Source organism: Triturus cristatus, chromosome 1_1, assembly GCF_964204655.1.
Source record: "Triturus cristatus chromosome 1_1, aTriCri1.1, whole genome shotgun sequence".
Taxonomy (NCBI): Eukaryota; Metazoa; Chordata; class Amphibia; order Caudata; family Salamandridae; genus Triturus; species Triturus cristatus.
Genome location: NC_140579.1, coordinates 1,108,748,543 through 1,108,764,175, shown reverse-complemented (window position 1 = coordinate 1,108,764,175; position 15,633 = coordinate 1,108,748,543).

Sequence of the window (15,633 nt, the reverse complement as noted above, 5' to 3'; positions counted from 1 at the left end):
CTCTCATAAAAATATTTTGAAAAAAATAAAAGCTTCTCCGTGCTCCAAACCTACAGCTCAATGACAACCTGAGGAGTTTTTTTAGCAGAAATGCACAAAAAAGCGTTTTCGAGAAGGATCTATGTTGCTCGCGAGATATTGTTTGCCAGATTGCAAAAGTTGCGTGTTCGGGATCGCGAACTGTACAAAAAGGCTTTATCGCGTGCGCGAACATGCATATTGCGAGCGCGAACATGACGAAAACTGTTAGTCCGCGTTGTCGCGCTGTGCAGAGTTACCAAAAGTACGCAAGCTGAATCCCTAGGCTTCCATACTGCCTAAAAAGCCCTATTTATTTAACACACACCCAAAAAATGCTATTCCACCCCAAAAAACACCTTTTGCAATAAAATCCAAAGCCATCCATGGTGTAAAAGAAAATCAACAGACAACACAAACTGTAAATTTAAATAACGCACCAAAGATTTGAGGCTGACTACCTCTGGGCCTACTGGCGGACTAGGCCACAAGCTTGGAACAGAATGGCAAAAGCAAGCACACTGCTTGGATGGCTCCACAAAATGGCCGCCACACACCCACAACAACAAGAAATGGAAGACAGTCAATGTACGCCTATGGCAAAAGCACAATGCCTGCCTTCCTAAAATGGCCACCACACACATGCACAGGCCACCCACCACAAATAACCAAAAAGTGATTACAAAGGACAGGAAGTTTTAGTGTCTGTGGAACTTACTTCCTCTCATAAAAATATTTAGAAAAATTAAAAGCTTCTCCGTGCTCCAAACCTACAGCTCAATGACAACCTGAGGAGTTTTTTTAGCAGAAATGCACAAAAAAACGTTTTCGAGAAGGATCTATGTTGCTCGCGAGATATTGTTTGCCAGATTGCAAAAGCTGCGTGTTCGGGATCGCGAACTGTACAAAAAGACTTTATCGCGTGCGCGAACACGCATATTGTGAGCGCGAAAATGACGAAAACTGTAAGTCCGTGTTGTCGCGCTGTGCAGAGTTACAAAAATTACGCGAGCTGAATCCCTAGACTTACATACTGCCTAAAAAGCCCTATTTATTTAACACACACCCAAAACATGCTATTCCACCCCAAAAAACACCTTTTGCAATAAAATCCAAAGCCATCCATGGTGTAAAAGAAAATCAACAGACAACACAAAGTGTAAATTTAAATAACGAAACCAAAGATTTGAGGCTGACTACCTCTGGGCCTACTGGCGGACTAGGCCACAAGCTTGGAACAGAATGGCAAAAGCAAGTACCCTGCTTGGATGGCTCCACAAAATGGCCGCCACACACCCACAACAACAAGAAATGGAAGACAGTCAATGTACGCCTATGGCAAAAGCACAATGCCTGCCTTCCTAAAATGGCCGCCACACACATGCACAGGTCACCCACCACAAATAACCAAAAAGTGATTACAAAGGACAGGAACAGGAAGTTTTAGTGTCTGTGGAACTTACTTCCTCTCATAAAAATATTTTGAAAAAAATAAAAGCTTCTCCGTGCTCCAAACCTACAGCTCAATGACAACCTGAGGAGTTTTTTTTGCAGAAATGCACAAAAAAGCGTTTTCGAGAAGGATCTATGTTGCTCGCGAGATATTGTTTGCCAGATTTCAAAAGCTGCGTGTTTGGGATCGCGAACTGTACATAAAGGCTTTATCGCGTGCGCGAACACGCATATTGCGAGCGCGAAAATGACGAAAACTGTAAGTCCGCGTTGTCGCGCTGTGCAGAGTTACCAAAAGTACGCGAGCTGAATCCCTAGGCTTACATACTGCCTAAAAAGCCCTATTTATTTAACACACACCCAAAAAATGCTATTCCACCCAAAAAACACCTTTTGCAATAAAATCCAAAGCCATCCATGGTGTAAAAGAAAATCAACAGACAACACAAACTGTAAATTTAAATAACGCACCAAAGATTTGAGGCTGACTACCTCTGGGCCTACTGGCGGACTAGGCCACAAGCTTGGAACACAATGGCAAAAGCAAGCACACTGCTTTGATGGCTCCACAAAATGGCCGCCACACACCCACAACAACAAGAAATGGAAGACAGTCAACGTATGCCTATGGCAAAAGCACAATGCCTGCCTTCCTAAAATGGCCGCCACACACATGCACAGGTCACCCACCACAAATAACCAAAAAGTGATTACAAAGGACAGGAACAGGAAGTTTTAGTGTCTGTGGAACTTACTTCCTCTCATAAAAATATTTTGAAAAAAATAAAAGCTTCTCCGTGCTCCAAACCTACAGCTCAATGACAACCTGAGGAGTTTTTTTTAGCAGAAATGCACAAAATAGCGTTTTCGAGAAGGATCTATGTTGCTCGCGCGATATAGTTTGCCAGATTGCAAAAGCTGCGTGTTCGGGATGGCGAACTGTACAAAAAGGCTTTATCGCGTGCGTGAATACGCATATTGGGAGCGCGAAAATGACGAAAACTGTAAGTCCGCGTTGTCGCGCTGTGCAGAGTTACAAAAGGTACGCGAGCTGAATCCCTAGGCTTACATACTGCCTAAAAAGCCCTATTTATTTAACACACACCCAAAAAATGCTATTCCAGCCCAAAAAACACCTTTTGCAATAAAATCCAAAGCCATCCATGGTGTAAAAGAAAATCAACAGACAACACAAACTGTAAATTTAAATAACGCACCAAAGATTTGAGGCTGACTACCTCTGGGCCTACTGGCGGACTAGGCCACAAGCTTGGAACAGAATGGCAAAAGCAAGCACACTGCTTGGATGGCTCCACAAAATGGCCGCCACACACCCACAACAACAAGAAATGGAAGACAGTCAATGTACGCCTATGGCAAAAGCACAACGCCTGCCTTCCTAAAATGGCCGCCACACACATGCACAGGCCACCCACCACAAATAACCAAAAAGTGATTACAAAGGACAGGAACAGGAAGTTTTGGTGTCTGTGGAACTTACTTCCTCTCATGAAAATATTTTGAAAAAAATAAAAGCTTCTCCGTGCTCCAAACCTACAGCTCAATGACAACCTGAGGAGTTTTTTTAGCAGAAATGCACAAAAAAGCGTTTTCGAGAAGGATCTATGTTGCTCGCGAGATATTGTTTGCCAGATTGCAAAAGCTGCGTGTTCGGGATGGCGAACTGTACAAAAAGGCTTTATCGCGTGCGCGAACACGCATATTGCGAGCGCGAAAATGACGAAAACTGTAAGTCCGCGTTGTCGCGCTGTGCAGAGTTACCAAAAGTTCGCGAGCTGAATCCCTAGGCTTACATACTGCCTAAAAAGCCCTATTTATTTAACACACACCCAAAAAATGCTATTCCACCCCAAAAAACACCTTTTGCAATAAAATCCAAAGCCGTCCATGGTGTAAAAGAAAATCAACAGACAACACAAACTGTAAATTTAAATAACGCACCAAAGATTTGAGGCTGACTACCTCTGGGCCTACTGGCGGACTAGGCCACAAGCTTGGAACAGAATGGCAAAAGCAAGCACACTGCTTGGATGGCTCCACAAAATGGCCGCCACACACCCACAACAACAAGAAATGGAAGACAGTCAATGTACGCCTATGGCAAAAGCACAATGCTGCCTTCCTAAAATGGCCGCCACACACATGCACAGGCCACCCACCACAAATAACCAAAAAGTGATTACAAAGGACAGGAACAGGAAGTTTTAGTGTCTGTGGAACTTACTTCCTCTCATAAAAATATTTTGAAAAAAAAAAAAGCTTCTCCGTGCTCCAAACCTACAGCTCAATGACAACCTGAGGAGTTTTTTTAGCAGAAATTCACAAAAAAGCGTTTTCAAGAAGGATCTATGTTGCTCGCGAGATATTGTTTGCCAGATTGCAAAAGCTGCGTGTTCGGGATGGCGAACTGTACAAAAAGGCTTTATTGCGTGCGCGAACACGCATATTGCGAGCGCGAAAATGACGAAAACTGTAAGTCCGCGTTGTCGCGCTGTGCAGAGTTACCAAAAGTACGCGAGCTGAATCCCTAGGCTTACATACTGCCTAAAAAGCCCTATTTATTTAACACACACCCAAAAAATGCTATTCCACCCCAAAAAACACCTTTTGCAATAAAATCCAAAGCCATCCATGGTGTAAAAGAAAATCAACAGACAACACAAACTGTAAATTTAAATAACGCACCAAAGATTTGAGGCTGACTACCTCTGGGCCTACTGGCGGACTAGGCCACAAGCTTGGAACAGATTGGCAAAAGCACGCACACTGCTTGGATGGCTCCAAAAAATGGCCGCCACACACCCACAACAACAAGAAATGGAAGACAGTCAATGTACGCCTATGACAAAAGCACAATGCCTGCCTTCCTAAAATGGCCGCCACACACATGCACAGGCCACCCACCACAAATAACCAAAAAGTGATTACAAAGGACAGGAACAGGAAGTTTTAGTGTCTGTGGAACTTACTTCCTCTCAGAACAATATTTTGAAAAAAATAAAAGCTTCTCCGTGCTCCAAACCTACAGCTCAATGACAACCTGAGGAGTTTTTTTAACAGAAATGCACAAAAAAACGTTTTCGAGAAGGATCTATGTTGCTCGCGAGATATTGTTTGCCAGATTGCAAAAGCTGCGTGTTCGGGATCGCGAACTGTACAAAAAGGCTTTATCGCGTGCGCGAACACGCATATAGTGAGCGCGAAAATGACAAAAACTGTAAGTCCGTGTTGTCGCGCTGTGCAGAGTTACAAAAAGTACGCGAGCTGAATCCCTAGGCTTACATACTGCCTAAAAAGCCCTATTTATTTAACACACACCCAAAAAATGCTATTCCACCCCAAAAAACACCTTTTGCAATAAAATCCAAAGCCATCCATGGTGTAAAAGAAAATCAACAGACAACACAAACTGTAAATTTAAATAACGCACCAAAGATTCGAGGTTGACTACCTCTGGGCCTACTGGCGGACTAGGCCACAAGCTTGGAACAGAATGGCAAAAGCAAGCACACTGCTTGGATGGCTCCACAAAATGGCCGCCACACACCCACAACAACAAGAAATGGAAGACAGTCAATGTACGCCTATGGCAAAAGCACAATGCTGCCTTCCTAAAATGGCCGCCACACACATGCACAGGCCACCCACCACAAATAACCAAAAAGTGATTACAAAGGACAGGAACAGGAAGTTTTAGTGTCTGTGGAACTTACTTCCTCTCATAAAAATATTTTGAAAAAAAAAAAAGCTTCTCCGTGCTCCAAACCTACAGCTCAATGACAACCTGAGGAGTTTTTTTAGCAGAAATTCACAAAAAAGCGTTTTCAAGAAGGATCTATGTTGCTCGCGAGATATTGTTTGCCAGATTGCAAAAGCTGCGTGTTCGGGATGGCGAACTGTACAAAAAGGCTTTATTGCGTGCGCGAACACGCATATTGCGAGCGCGAAAATGACGAAAACTGTAAGTCCGCGTTGTCGCGCTGTGCAGAGTTACCAAAAGTACGCGAGCTGAATCCCTAGGCTTACATACTGCCTAAAAAGCCCTATTTATTTAACACACACCCAAAAAATGCTATTCCAGCCCAAAAAACACCTTTTGCAATAAAATCCAAAGCCGTCCATGGTGTAAAAGAAAATCAACAGACAACACAAACTGTAAATTTAAATAACGCACCAAAGATTTGAGGCTGACTACCTCTGGGCCTACTGGCGGACTAGGCCACAAGCTTGGAACAGAATGGCAAAAGCAAGCACACTGCTTGGATGGCTCCACAAAATGGCCGCCACACACCCACAACAACAAGAAATGGAAGACAGTCAATGTACGCCTATGGCAAAAGCACAATGCCTGCCTTCCTAAAATGGCCGCCACACACATGCACAGGCCACCCACCACAAATAACCAAAAAGTGATTACAAAGGACAGGAACAGGAAGTTTTAGTGTCTGTGGAACTTACTTCCTCTCAGAAAAATATTTTGAAAAAAATAAAAGCTTCTCCGTGCTCCAAACCTACAGCTCAATGACAACCTGAGGAGTTTTTTTAACAGAAATGCACAAAAAAACCTTTTCGAGAAGGATCTATGTTGCTCGCGAGATATTGTTTGCCAGATTGCAAAAGCTGCGTGTTCGGGATCGCGAACTGTACAAAAAGGCTTTATCGCGTGCGCGAGCACGCATATTGTGAGCGCGAAAATGACGAAAACTGTAAGTCCGTGTTGTCAAACTGTGCAGAGTTACAAAAAGTACGCAAGCTGAATCCCTAGGCTTACATACTGCCTAAAAAGCCCTATTTATTTAACACACACCCAAAAAATGCTATTCCACCCCAAAAAACACCTTTTGCAATAAAATCCAAAGCCATCCATGGTGTAAAAGAAAATCAACAGACAACACAAACTGTAAATTTAAATAACGCACCAAAGATTTGAGGCTGACTACCTCTGGGCCTACTGGCGGACTAGGCCACAAGCTTGGAACAGATTGGCAAAAGCACGCACACTGCTTGGATGGCTCCACAAAATGGCCGCCACACACCCACAACAACAAGAAATGGAAGACAGTCAATGTACGCCTATGGCAAAAGCACAATGCCTGCCTTCCTAAAATGGCCGCCACACACATGCACAGGCCACCCACCACAAATAACCAAAAAGTGATTACAAAGGACAGGAACAGGAAGTTTTAGTGTCTGTGGAACTTACTTCCTCTCATAAAAATATTTTGAAAAAAATAAAAGCTTCTCCGTGCTCCAAACCTACAGCTCAATGACAACCTGAGGAGTTTTTTTAGCAGAAATGCACAAAAAAGCGTTTTCGAGAAGGATCTATGTTGCTCGCGAGATATTGTTTGCCAGATTGCAAAAGTTGCGTGTTCGGGATCGCGAACTGTACAAAAAGGCTTTATCGCGTGCGCGAACATGCATATTGCGAGCGCGAACATGACGAAAACTGTTAGTCCGCGTTGTCGCGCTGTGCAGAGTTACCAAAAGTACGCAAGCTGAATCCCTAGGCTTCCATACTGCCTAAAAAGCCCTATTTATTTAACACACACCCAAAAAATGCTATTCCACCCCAAAAAACACCTTTTGCAATAAAATCCAAAGCCATCCATGGTGTAAAAGAAAATCAACAGACAACACAAACTGTAAATTTAAATAACGCACCAAAGATTTGAGGCTGACTACCTCTGGGCCTACTGGCGGACTAGGCCACAAGCTTGGAACAGAATGGCAAAAGCAAGCACACTGCTTGGATGGCTCCACAAAATGGCCGCCACACACCCACAACAACAAGAAATGGAAGACAGTCAATGTACGCCTATGGCAAAAGCACAATGCCTGCCTTCCTAAAATGGCCACCACACACATGCACAGGCCACCCACCACAAATAACCAAAAAGTGATTACAAAGGACAGGAAGTTTTAGTGTCTGTGGAACTTACTTCCTCTCATAAAAATATTTAGAAAAATTAAAAGCTTCTCCGTGCTCCAAACCTACAGCTCAATGACAACCTGAGGAGTTTTTTTAGCAGAAATGCACAAAAAAACGTTTTCGAGAAGGATCTATGTTGCTCGCGAGATATTGTTTGCCAGATTGCAAAAGCTGCGTGTTCGGGATCGCGAACTGTACAAAAAGACTTTATCGCGTGCGCGAACACGCATATTGTGAGCGCGAAAATGACGAAAACTGTAAGTCCGTGTTGTCGCGCTGTGCAGAGTTACAAAAATTACGCGAGCTGAATCCCTAGACTTACATACTGCCTAAAAAGCCCTATTTATTTAACACACACCCAAAACATGCTATTCCACCCCAAAAAACACCTTTTGCAATAAAATCCAAAGCCATCCATGGTGTAAAAGAAAATCAACAGACAACACAAAGTGTAAATTTAAATAACGAAACCAAAGATTTGAGGCTGACTACCTCTGGGCCTACTGGCGGACTAGGCCACAAGCTTGGAACAGAATGGCAAAAGCAAGTACCCTGCTTGGATGGCTCCACAAAATGGCCGCCACACACCCACAACAACAAGAAATGGAAGACAGTCAATGTACGCCTATGGCAAAAGCACAATGCCTGCCTTCCTAAAATGGCCGCCACACACATGCACAGGTCACCCACCACAAATAACCAAAAAGTGATTACAAAGGACAGGAACAGGAAGTTTTAGTGTCTGTGGAACTTACTTCCTCTCATAAAAATATTTTGAAAAAAATAAAAGCTTCTCCGTGCTCCAAACCTACAGCTCAATGACAACCTGAGGAGTTTTTTTTGCAGAAATGCACAAAAAAGCGTTTTCGAGAAGGATCTATGTTGCTCGCGAGATATTGTTTGCCAGATTTCAAAAGCTGCGTGTTTGGGATCGCGAACTGTACATAAAGGCTTTATCGCGTGCGCGAACACGCATATTGCGAGCGCGAAAATGACGAAAACTGTAAGTCCGCGTTGTCGCGCTGTGCAGAGTTACCAAAAGTACGCGAGCTGAATCCCTAGGCTTACATACTGCCTAAAAAGCCCTATTTATTTAACACACACCCAAAAAATGCTATTCCACCCAAAAAACACCTTTTGCAATAAAATCCAAAGCCATCCATGGTGTAAAAGAAAATCAACAGACAACACAAACTGTAAATTTAAATAACGCACCAAAGATTTGAGGCTGACTACCTCTGGGCCTACTGGCGGACTAGGCCACAAGCTTGGAACACAATGGCAAAAGCAAGCACACTGCTTTGATGGCTCCACAAAATGGCCGCCACACACCCACAACAACAAGAAATGGAAGACAGTCAACGTATGCCTATGGCAAAAGCACAATGCCTGCCTTCCTAAAATGGCCGCCACACACATGCACAGGTCACCCACCACAAATAACCAAAAAGTGATTACAAAGGACAGGAACAGGAAGTTTTAGTGTCTGTGGAACTTACTTCCTCTCATAAAAATATTTTGAAAAAAATAAAAGCTTCTCCGTGCTCCAAACCTACAGCTCAATGACAACCTGAGGAGTTTTTTTTAGCAGAAATGCACAAAATAGCGTTTTCGAGAAGGATCTATGTTGCTCGCGCGATATAGTTTGCCAGATTGCAAAAGCTGCGTGTTCGGGATGGCGAACTGTACAAAAAGGCTTTATCGCGTGCGTGAATACGCATATTGGGAGCGCGAAAATGACGAAAACTGTAAGTCCGCGTTGTCGCGCTGTGCAGAGTTACAAAAGGTACGCGAGCTGAATCCCTAGGCTTACATACTGCCTAAAAAGCCCTATTTATTTAACACACACCCAAAAAATGCTATTCCAGCCCAAAAAACACCTTTTGCAATAAAATCCAAAGCCATCCATGGTGTAAAAGAAAATCAACAGACAACACAAACTGTAAATTTAAATAACGCACCAAAGATTTGAGGCTGACTACCTCTGGGCCTACTGGCGGACTAGGCCACAAGCTTGGAACAGAATGGCAAAAGCAAGCACACTGCTTGGATGGCTCCACAAAATGGCCGCCACACACCCACAACAACAAGAAATGGAAGACAGTCAATGTACGCCTATGGCAAAAGCACAACGCCTGCCTTCCTAAAATGGCCGCCACACACATGCACAGGCCACCCACCACAAATAACCAAAAAGTGATTACAAAGGACAGGAACAGGAAGTTTTGGTGTCTGTGGAACTTACTTCCTCTCATGAAAATATTTTGAAAAAAATAAAAGCTTCTCCGTGCTCCAAACCTACAGCTCAATGACAACCTGAGGAGTTTTTTTAGCAGAAATGCACAAAAAAGCGTTTTCGAGAAGGATCTATGTTGCTCGCGAGATATTGTTTGCCAGATTGCAAAAGCTGCGTGTTCGGGATGGCGAACTGTACAAAAAGGCTTTATCGCGTGCGCGAACACGCATATTGCGAGCGCGAAAATGACGAAAACTGTAAGTCCGCGTTGTCGCGCTGTGCAGAGTTACCAAAAGTTCGCGAGCTGAATCCCTAGGCTTACATACTGCCTAAAAAGCCCTATTTATTTAACACACACCCAAAAAATGCTATTCCACCCCAAAAAACACCTTTTGCAATAAAATCCAAAGCCGTCCATGGTGTAAAAGAAAATCAACAGACAACACAAACTGTAAATTTAAATAACGCACCAAAGATTTGAGGCTGACTACCTCTGGGCCTACTGGCGGACTAGGCCACAAGCTTGGAACAGAATGGCAAAAGCAAGCACACTGCTTGGATGGCTCCACAAAATGGCCGCCACACACCCACAACAACAAGAAATGGAAGACAGTCAATGTACGCCTATGGCAAAAGCACAATGCTGCCTTCCTAAAATGGCCGCCACACACATGCACAGGCCACCCACCACAAATAACCAAAAAGTGATTACAAAGGACAGGAACAGGAAGTTTTAGTGTCTGTGGAACTTACTTCCTCTCATAAAAATATTTTGAAAAAAAAAAAAGCTTCTCCGTGCTCCAAACCTACAGCTCAATGACAACCTGAGGAGTTTTTTTAGCAGAAATTCACAAAAAAGCGTTTTCAAGAAGGATCTATGTTGCTCGCGAGATATTGTTTGCCAGATTGCAAAAGCTGCGTGTTCGGGATGGCGAACTGTACAAAAAGGCTTTATTGCGTGCGCGAACACGCATATTGCGAGCGCGAAAATGACGAAAACTGTAAGTCCGCGTTGTCGCGCTGTGCAGAGTTACCAAAAGTACGCGAGCTGAATCCCTAGGCTTACATACTGCCTAAAAAGCCCTATTTATTTAACACACACCCAAAAAATGCTATTCCACCCCAAAAAACACCTTTTGCAATAAAATCCAAAGCCATCCATGGTGTAAAAGAAAATCAACAGACAACACAAACTGTAAATTTAAATAACGCACCAAAGATTTGAGGCTGACTACCTCTGGGCCTACTGGCGGACTAGGCCACAAGCTTGGAACAGATTGGCAAAAGCACGCACACTGCTTGGATGGCTCCAAAAAATGGCCGCCACACACCCACAACAACAAGAAATGGAAGACAGTCAATGTACGCCTATGACAAAAGCACAATGCCTGCCTTCCTAAAATGGCCGCCACACACATGCACAGGCCACCCACCACAAATAACCAAAAAGTGATTACAAAGGACAGGAACAGGAAGTTTTAGTGTCTGTGGAACTTACTTCCTCTCAGAACAATATTTTGAAAAAAATAAAAGCTTCTCCGTGCTCCAAACCTACAGCTCAATGACAACCTGAGGAGTTTTTTTAACAGAAATGCACAAAAAAACGTTTTCGAGAAGGATCTATGTTGCTCGCGAGATATTGTTTGCCAGATTGCAAAAGCTGCGTGTTCGGGATCGCGAACTGTACAAAAAGGCTTTATCGCGTGCGCGAACACGCATATAGTGAGCGCGAAAATGACAAAAACTGTAAGTCCGTGTTGTCGCGCTGTGCAGAGTTACAAAAAGTACGCGAGCTGAATCCCTAGGCTTACATACTGCCTAAAAAGCCCTATTTATTTAACACACACCCAAAAAATGCTATTCCACCCCAAAAAACACCTTTTGCAATAAAATCCAAAGCCATCCATGGTGTAAAAGAAAATCAACAGACAACACAAACTGTAAATTTAAATAACGCACCAAAGATTCGAGGTTGACTACCTCTGGGCCTACTGGCGGACTAGGCCACAAGCTTGGAACAGAATGGCAAAAGCAAGCACACTGCTTGGATGGCTCCACAAAATGGCCGCCACACACCCACAACAACAAGAAATGGAAGACAGTCAATGTACGCCTATGGCAAAAGCACAATGCTGCCTTCCTAAAATGGCCGCCACACACATGCACAGGCCACCCACCACAAATAACCAAAAAGTGATTACAAAGGACAGGAACAGGAAGTTTTAGTGTCTGTGGAACTTACTTCCTCTCATAAAAATATTTTGAAAAAAAAAAAACCTTCTCCGTGCTCCAAACCTACAGCTCAATGACAACCTGAGGAGTTTTTTTAGCAGAAATTCACAAAAAAGCGTTTTCAAGAAGGATCTATGTTGCTCGCGAGATATTGTTTGCCAGATTGCAAAAGCTGTGTGTTCGGGATGGCGAACTGTACAAAAAGGCTTTAGCGCGTGCGCGAACACGCATATTGCGAGCGCAAAAATGACGAAAACTGTAAGTCCGCGTTGTCGCGCTGTGCAGAGTTACCAAAAGTACGCGAGCTGAATCCCTAGGCTTACATACTGCCTAAAAAGCCCTATTTATTTAACACACACCCAAAAAATGCTATTCCAGCCCAAAAAACACCTTTTGCAATAAAATCCAAAGCCGTCCATGGTGTAAAAGAAAATCAACAGACAACACAAACTGTAAATTTAAATAACGCACCAAAGATTTGAGGCTGACTACCTCTGGGCCTACTGGCGGACTAGGCCACAAGCTTGGAACAGAATGGCAAAAGCAAGCACACTGCTTGGATGGCTCCACAAAATGGCCGCCACACACCCACAACAACAAGAAATGGAAGACAGTCAATGTACGCCTATGGCAAAAGCACAATGCCTGCCTTCCTAAAATGGCCGCCACACACATGCACAGGCCACCCACCACAAATAACCAAAAAGTGATTACAAAGGACAGGAACAGGAAGTTTTAGTGTCTGTGGAACTTACTTCCTCTCAGAAAAATATTTTGAAAAAAATAAAAGCTTCTCCGTGCTCCAAACCTACAGCTCAATGACAACCTGAGGAGTTTTTTTAACAGAAATGCACAAAAAAACCTTTTCGTGAAGGATCTATGTTGCTCGCGAGATATTGTTTGCCAGATTGCAAAAGCTGCGTGTTCGGGATCGCGAACTGTACAAAAAGGCTTTATCGCGTGCGCGAGCACGCATATTGTGAGCGCGAAAATGACGAAAACTGTAAGTCCGTGTTGTCGCGCTGTGCAGAGTTACAAAAAGTACGCAAGCTGAATCCCTAGGCTTACATACTGCCTAAAAAGCCCTATTTATTTAACACACACCCAAAGAATGCTATTCCACCCCAAAAAACACCTTTTGCAATAAAATCCAAAGCCATCCATGGTGTCAAAGAAAATCAACAGACAACACAAACTGTAAATTTAAATAACGCACCAAAGATTTGAGGCTGACTACCTCTGGGCCTACTGGCGGACTAGGCCACAAGCTTGGAACAGATTGGCAAAAGCACGCACACTGCTTGGATGGCTCCACAAAATGGCCGCCACACACCCACAACAACAAGAAATGGAAGACAGTCAATGTACGCCTATGGCAAAAGCACAATGCCTGCCTTCCTAAAATGGCCGCCACACACATGCACAGGCCACCCACCACAAATAACCAAAAAGTGATTACAAATGACAGGAACAGGAAGTTTTAGTGTCTGTGGAACTTACTTCCTCTCAGAACAATATTTTGAAAAAAATAAAAGCTTCTCCGTGCTCCAAACCTACAGCTCAATGACAACCTGAGGAGTTTTTTTAACAGAAATGCACAAAAAAACGTTTTCGAGAAGGATCTATGTTGCTCGCGAGATATTGTTTGCCAGATTGCAAAAGCTGCGTGTTCGGGATCGCGAACTGTACAAAAAGGCTTTATCGCGTGCGCGAACACGCATATTGTGAGCGCGAAAATGACAAAAACTGTAAGTCCGTGTTGTCGCGCTGTGCAGAGTTACAAAAAGTACGCGAGCTGAATCCCTAGGCTTACATACTGCCTAAAAAGCCCTATTTATTTAACACACACCCAAAAAATGCTATTCCACCCCAAAAAACACCTTTTGCAATAAAATCCAAAGCCATCCATGGTGTAAAAGAAAATCAACAGACAACACAAACTGTAAATTTAAATAACGCACCAAAGATTTGAGGCTGACTACCTCTGGGCCTACTGGCGGACTAGGCCACAAGCTTGGAACAGATTGGCAAAAGCACGCACACTGCTTGGATGGCTCCACAAAATGGCCGCCACACACCCACAACAACAAGAAATGGAAGACAGTCAATGTACGCCTATGGCAAAAGCACAATGCCTGCCTTCCTAAAATGGCCGCCACACACATGCACAGGCCACCCACCACAAATAACCAAAAAGTGATTACAAAGGACAGGAACAGGAAGTTTTGGTGTCTGTGGAACTTACTTCCTCTCATGAAAATATTTTGAAAAAAATAAAAGCTTCTCCGTGCTCCAAACCTACAGCTCAATGACAACCTGAGGAGTTTTTTTAGCAGAAATGCACAAAAAAGCGTTTTCGAGAAGGATCTATGTTGCTCGCGAGATATTGTTTGCCAGATTGCAAAAGCTGCGTGTTCGGGATGGCGAACTGTACAAAAAGGCTTTATCGCGTGCGCGAACACGCATATTGCGAGCGCGAAAATGACGAAAACTGTAAGTCCGCGTTGTCGCGCTGTGCAGAGTTACCAAAAGTTCGCGAGCTGAATCCCTAGGCTTACATACTGCCTAAAAAGCCCTATTTATTTAACACACACCCAAAAAATGCTATTCCACCCCAAAAAACACCTTTTGCAATAAAATCCAAAGCCGTCCATGGTGTAAAAGAAAATCAACAGACAACACAAACTGTAAATTTAAATAACGCACCAAAGATTTGAGGCTGACTACCTCTGGGCCTACTGGCGGACTAGGCCACAAGCTTGGAACAGAATGGCAAAAGCAAGCACACTGCTTGGATGGCTCCACAAAATGGCCGCCACACACCCACAACAACAAGAAATGGAAGACAGTCAATGTACGCCTATGGCAAAAGCACAATGCTGCCTTCCTAAAATGGCCGCCACACACATGCACAGGCCACCCACCACAAATAACCAAAAAGTGATTACAAAGGACAGGAACAGGAAGTTTTAGTGTCTGTGGAACTTACTTCCTCTCATAAAAATATTTTGAAAAAAAAAAAAGCTTCTCCGTGCTCCAAACCTACAGCTCAATGACAACCTGAGGAGTTTTTTTAGCAGAAATTCACAAAAAAGCGTTTTCAAGAAGGATCTATGTTGCTCGCGAGATATTGTTTGCCAGATTGCAAAAGCTGCGTGTTCGGGATGGCGAACTGTACAAAAAGGCTTTATTGCGTGCGCGAACACGCATATTGCGAGCGCGAAAATGACGAAAACTGTAAGTCCGCGTTGTCGCGCTGTGCAGAGTTACCAAAAGTACGCGAGCTGAATCCCTAGGCTTACATACTGCCTAAAAAGCCCTATTTATTTAACACACACCCAAAAAATGCTATTCCAGCCCAAAAAACACCTTTTGCAATAAAATCCAAAGCCGTCCATGGTGTAAAAGAAAATCAACAGACAACACAAACTGTAAATTTAAATAACGCACCAAAGATTTGAGGCTGACTACCTCTGGGCCTACTGGCGGACTAGGCCACAAGCTTGGAACAGAATGGCAAAAGCAAGCACACTGCTTGGATGGCTCCACAAAATGGCCGCCACACACCCACAACAACAAGAAATGGAAGACAGTCAATGTACGCCTATGGCAAAAGCACAATGCCTGCCTTCCTAAAATGGCCGCCACACACATGCACAGGCCACCCACCACAAATAACCAAAAAGTGATTACAAAGGACAGGAACAGGAAGTTTTAGTGTCTGTGGAACTTACTTCCTCTC